The sequence below is a fragment of the Schistocerca cancellata genome, chromosome 2 (assembly GCF_023864275.1).
Source record: "Schistocerca cancellata isolate TAMUIC-IGC-003103 chromosome 2, iqSchCanc2.1, whole genome shotgun sequence".
In the NCBI taxonomy this organism is placed as follows: domain Eukaryota; kingdom Metazoa; phylum Arthropoda; class Insecta; order Orthoptera; family Acrididae; genus Schistocerca; species Schistocerca cancellata.
In genome coordinates this window covers 369,965,622-369,972,727 of record NC_064627.1, presented here as the reverse complement: position 1 = coordinate 369,972,727, position 7,106 = coordinate 369,965,622, and positions in this window count along the sequence as shown.

The window sequence follows — 7,106 nt, the reverse complement described above, 5'->3', positions numbered from 1 at the left end:
ATTTGTTACTCAGGTGACATTCAATGACTTGTCCACATTTGAAGTCACTGAGCTTTAACTGATTCTCTACTGACAACTCAGTACTTCCTACCTCCTCTTAAACACAACAAACTATGTTCTTGGAAATCCTATGATCCACACAAATCTCTACTCATGGAAAATACATCATCCTATGTTTCATATCCAGAAGTTCCGCGACGTAACACGCTTTTTCGCTCAATCGATGGCGGTTCTGCAACATAAATTGTCCACCTACCTAGATACTGCTGCAGATCTGCACACGTAACTCCTGACTGCAGCTACTTAAGAGATCTCAGAAAAGCAGCGTTGAAGAAACTGAGATTTCATAACTACACATTGGAGGCCACTTTAAGTACAAAAAGCTGAAAATAGGCTTGTGAACTCTAGAGAATAAATTGGAAATGGGTTGCTGTTCAAATTTCTAAAGTTCAAAGGCCCTTTTAAACTTACACTAGGATTTTTTATTGCTATTAAGCAAGATCATCAGCCCACATGTGTTCAAATCATTAAAGTTCCTGTTCAAAGGCCTCGTCACACTCACCCAGCCAGAACTTTTCCAATCCAATTCCGAAATCATTTACGAGAGTAACACAGCCAATAAACTGCTATTTACTTTTGCAGTACCGCCATGCTTTTAGTTCAAAATTTACACACGCGATTTTCTCCAGAACAAAATATCTCTCGACTCTTAAAATTTCACAAATAGTTAATAGTAAACATCAGCTATCTTTATGACTGTACCAAAACGTGGAAGTCACAATACCACTTCATTTTACACATAATGTGTTCAGACACTTTAAGCATGACTGGCTCCTTCGAAAGTTAGTCCACCACTTCCATCTTCTCTCTGCCTCTATCTCGTGCATTAGGTAGCAAACCGTCTCACTTCTTATTGGCTGTACAGAATTACGGCCAATCAGAATTGACTTTCAGGAGACGGCTCGCACCAAAATCTAGCAAGAACCAACCACTGCTCTCAGCTCACCGACACCATTAAAATAAGCAACTCAAAACTCTCTTGTTAAACAAATAAAATAAAATAAACTTTAAGCTGTACTTTGTCTGGAATTTAACTACATAGTCGTGAACGTTCTGGCTGTCTCTTACATATTCAAACATGCTTGGACATCTGTCATCCACTAGTAGGGGAACCACTGGTGGATTCGTTCTCACAATACAAAGCTGAAACTCTTGCAAGTTTCTATGGAGAATTACAAACTGAAAATTTAATATTGACGAATGTCCCACATACACTCACACAAGTACTCTCTTTCACACTCAGTCTAACACAAAACATAAATATCTACTTGAAATTCTTTAAGTTATTACTACAGAAAATTACGAAAGATTTTCTAAAATGTGAACTTTCCAAATAGTCACAGTTGGCGAACTATTAATATATATTGATTTAGTTTTGTAAGTGTTGGATAATCACCGTTTTTTACTGATTTTTTTTAACTTCCAAATTATGACAGTTATTGACTTCAGATTTTGACAGATTGTTCCTTTACACAACAGAAGGTTACATATCTAATATGAAGTTCCTCAGGCTATTTCTAGATTAGTTATTAATTTTTATAGTTCCAGAGAATGTAACTGCTCTTTAAGTGCCTCTCTGCTACTTTCACCCGCTGCAGTCACACCATATGGTCATGACGCACATCTGCAGGACACAGCTTGGCTGTTGCAGATCGTGTAAGATCCTGACTGCTTACACTGGAGCCCACATACATTCATACAAGAAAACCAGCAATGTAATTTTCAGTTGAACATTCAAAACAAACCAAATGAAATGTAATTTATTGGCCAACAATAGATATAAACAACCATAAACTTTGTATTACGCCTTAAGGAAGCAAATTAGACACACAGTTGTAGTAACATGTCTGGGCAAATAAAAAGAAACAAGTTTTGCATAAGGTGGAGTTAAGGGGACCACGCCATGGTTCAGGTCGAAAAAAATCGATTTTCAGTATATTTAGATAGATTGAGGGCTCATTTAAGTACTCTGAAAGGGGTTTTGCTGAAAAAAAAAAAATTCTAGCTTTAAAGAGCATTTTCCTACCACATTTGTTCATGTGCCACGCCCACTTTTCCGTCTCCCACTTTTCAGCATATATTTTAGATCTTTTTATCCCCTACATTTCACATTAGTTGGTTTAGGAATCTGCTATTCAGACCTCTCCCAATATACCCCTCCAGTGTGGTGTCAGCTAGGGCAAAGATTGTCTGTCATTCAGGTGCGCAAGCCATCCCTTTGTGACAAGGTCATTGTTCGTGGGGGCCTCATGTGAATATTAAAATGTGAAATATTTCAGTTAGGTGTAGGCATTTCATAAGTTAGCCTCCGTAAATGATTGGCCATTGGATTAACTAAAAGATCTCTCAAAACCAAAATTGTGTATTCGGTTTTTATCGTATTATGTTGTTATTGCTACATTACTCGGCCAATTGGAATACAATAGCAGCATCCTAGGAAGGCTTATGGAATTTATCAATACCTTTTTCTTTTGGTAACATGTCTAACCAAAGCAATTAGGTAAATACAAATAAAAATGAGCAATGTAGGAAAAGACTGATTGCTACTTACCATAAAGATGACACAGTAAGTTGCAGACACACAATTAAGACACTTGCACATAAGCTTTCGGCCACAGCCATTGTCAGGAAAAGAGAAGCGCACATCATTCATTCATATAAACTAGCACACATGACTGCCAACTCTGGCAGCTTGGTCCAGAAGGCATCTATCACCTGGGTTGGAAGTAACAATTGGAGGGGAAGGGATAGTGTGCTGGTGGGGGGAGAGGGAAGTGTTGTTGGGCGGAGTGCACAGGGACTAGACTGCCAACAGGTACAGCATCAGAGGATTGTGAGGAAAACAGAGACAAAGCTGATGAAAGACAACACTGGCATCTGCTAATAAGTTAGTGTACACACAAACATAACAGCTCAAAAAATTGTACTATCTGATGACAAAATCTGTCAATATTTTATGATTCAACCAAACACACACAAGACTCATGGAAGGGGTAAAGGAGGCATCAAGCAAGGAAGGAGTTGAGAAGTATTTGAAGACAGAAAAGTAATAGATTAGCAGTTCTCAACAGCGGGTCTAAATGTGACTTAATTATGCGTACAGAAAGAAAACAGAGGAAGTGGAGCATAAAAAAAAAAACTGTGGAAAATGGAATGTTATCTTGAGAATGAGAGGAAAGGATATTGAAGTCATCGGTGTTGTTGTGTGCAGCACATAATAGCGAGTAGGTCGTAGTTGCAGCTGTCCAATTGTATATGTGTAAAGCTGATAAATTGTCATACAACATGAGATGCTGTACTGGTCTAAAACCTGGCTCATCCATAGGATAATTGCCAGACGCTGTAGAGGTGCCATTGAGATATACTTCTATAAGGTAGGTTGATTTTATTTAGGATTCCAAGACACCATATTATTCCCCACTCTTCTAGCTACAAAATCCTATCCATCAATATAAGCGCCATTCAATGTGATGGCCTTGGGCCACCTTACTTAGATGGCCTGTATACCTGCATGGTACCATTCTACTGTTCAATGCCGGAGCCAACATGTTGCTGCATCAATAATGCCCAGTCATCCACATGGTGCTTCACAGAGAGTGCATCCTTCGAATCAAACACGGAGGTCATATGGTGCGAGATCCGAGCTGTAGCATGGATGAGGAAGAACAGTTCAGTGAAGTTTTTTGAGTTCCTTGTGGATGCACCAAATTGTCTGAGGCCTTGCATTGTCGTGTATAATGAGAAGTTTGTTTGCATTTTTGAGGCAACAAACACACTGAAGTTGTCTTCAATTTCCTGTGGGTTGCACAGTACACTTCAGAGTTGATCATTGCACAGTGAGAGAGGACATCAAACAGAATAACTCCTTCAGGGACCCAGAAGACCATGCATGGCAATCACAGTGTAGCTTTCAACTCTTTCTTCAGAGGAGAGATGTTTGTCATCAATCCATGAAGTGCTGTTTTGTTTCCGGTTCAAAGTAATCAACTCATGTTTCATTGCCTTTAACAATGTTCGACAAAAAATTTACGAACAGCCTGGTAACGCACAAGAAATTCTGCAATGTCCTTCATTACACTTTATGGCCTTATGTTAGGCAGCAAGGAACACAGCAGGCACACACCTCTGAGTACACCAACTGGTGGAAGTGCGTGTCAGCACTACCAACGGACAGATCCAGTGGTGCAGTGAGGTGTTTGATTGTGATCTGTCGATCACCTCGAATGAGTGTGTCCGCACATTCCAATGGGAGTCACAGCTGTTGGCAGCCAGTCAACACACAGGAGATCGCACAGGTTTGTGTGACCTTATTGTGATAACTGCCGCCTAGCCCAATGACTCGATGTACTTTCGTTCAGTGCTAGGTTTCCATAGACATTCTGCCATTGCCTACGAATATCTGTGATGCCCTGGTTTTCCACAAAAGAAATTAAATGACAGCTGTTTTGGTTGGAACACACCTCTGTTACAGACCTATTTTGAAGGCTACTTAATAGCACCGTTAGCTATTGGAACTATGTGAAACTATAGGGGCTGAAGTGTGAATATTTCACAATGCCTCACAACAAATTTTGAATTTTTTCATCCAAAACTGGCCAAGGAAAAAGTGTGTTGAATTACTTACTGAATGCTCCTCATATATGCGAACAGGATAATCATCATTCCAGAACATGACAAAAGAGAGACAGATGTTGCTAAGATCTGTGTTTAAAAGGAAATACAGGTCTGCATCACAGAAAGAAACAGATGGGTTCTGTTTATATGTTAATGTAGTAGGACATTGTCTTTCAAGGCACTGGAGAGGTTTATCATTGTGACTGGATATATCTTGCTTCCTACTACATATGATTGCACTCGTGAATGTCAAGGCTGTAGAGGGCGGAACTGAGGTGTCGCAGCTAGGGCATGATCGGCAATTTGTGGGTCTTGTTCTCCTTGATCAATCATTTTCGCTCATATGCCACAAATTAGGGTTTTTCAACTTTTCTTCTACATATTCTGTTTTTCTGTTATTGTGTGTGACTTGTTTGTGCGTATGTTGTGTTTCACCCCATTTTAAGAATTCTTTTTCATGCTTTGTTAATTCCATGTTATACTGACAACTGTCAAAGTAGACAGGTAACTAACTTAAGAAATGCATTGTATTACCACCTAGCTACACACACACACACACACACACACACACACACAGACACACACACACACACCTATAGATATAGTACACTTTCACAAACAACAGAATCCTACAATACAATTAACTGATAGAAAAGACAGAAGATACACACATGTACCACTAACAGCAAATCTTTTATCTTTTGACATCACATCTACGCACAGAAATGTGCCAATAGGAGAAACAATCAGTGATATAAAAGAACTGAAGAAACAATGGAATAGAAAAAATGCACGCATAGATGAAATTGAAGCCATCTTGAAGATTATAACAGAACTACTTCACTTTCAAAAGGAAGTCTATCTAAAAAAGAAGTTCTACTAATGGGCTCACCAATCAGTAATCTACTTGCAATTTCTGAACAACATTGAAAGCAAAATATTCAATGAAATTATACATCCAAAACAATACTGCTACTGTTGATGTACTACATCATCACTTGCTAGACAGATGAAACAGACACCCGCATAAAACAACTACACAGTAATATAAACACATTTTGGCCAAAAATAAATTCACCACTAAGACAGAAGAAAACACGAAACTAAATTTCTTAGGCATCACTCTACACATAATTTTGTAATATTCAGGAAACCTACAGCCGCAAGTAGAACAATTTGAATCACTACACCCAGGAACTACATACAATAACCAGTCAACGGGTACAAAACACAAATAATAAACAAGCTGAACAACAAAATATATAAAGCAAATTAAAAAAAGAATTACAAGTCACAATACAGAAACAAACACTTGACAGACACAGGAAACAAGATTGTAAAAAATACACAAAACACAGTAATCAAACACAATATGTGTAACAAATTAAATATTCCTCCCTAACTAGTTCATGTGGTGCTAAAAAGCATTGCAATAAAGATATGATCACAGCTTTACCAACTCAACAGTTAAGTTTTAACACCACAGAGCTTTACTAGGCATGGTCCTATTGGATGTCACCTGCTTTTTAACTGGCTTACCCTGTACAGTATAGGGGAACTCTCAGTTTAACCTGGACTCCAAACAAGGGCGATACTTCTCATTTTTTCAAATAAAGATTACGAAATGGCAAACATGTAACAAGTGGCAAGTCAAAATTCTACAACTAAACAGTCACTGTACCACAGAATCTTGAATCTGTAGTCTGGTACTTAACTGCAGAGTTATCATGATGCCTTTAATGCATAATACACCTCTAGGCTCCTGAAAGTAGCTCCAAAGATAAGTGAGAAATCCAAACCAGTTAAGAGAAGAATCTACAAAAGGCAAGATAATGAAATTTAAAGACATTATTAAGACACCTGAATGTTACCCATTACATACTTAACATACTTTTAACCTAAACTGATTCATGTAATTTATTCCACTGAAGAGGGGCAACATGTAGTGAACTATGACACACCAAAATGAAAGGGATGACATAGTAGTGTCACAGCGAGACAAACATCATGAAGCTCACTGCATGAAATGAAGCACAGAGGGGAAAACAATTACATATATTGCAATATCCATCGATTGGTAGTATAAGGCATTTTGCAATACCACATGTCCGAACTGTTTGTGTTTTGTAAGCTCCAGAAAATGGAGCATTCACGATGGAACATTTTACATCTGTAAATATTAACCACTGCAACTTTAACATAGTTAACATGTTCCAAGCAGCAGGTAACCACCTTTAAGAACACACTTTTGTTGTTATATGGAACAATGATTATCACTGCAAAACATACACCAGTGGCCACTATGCAGTACTAAGAGGAAGATAACATATTATTGAGCAATGCAAATGCCAAAGGAATTACAGCAGATTTACTAAACTGAATGTCATATAACTAACTGTAGTCATCAAGTCAGTCGTTTCTCCTGAATTCAA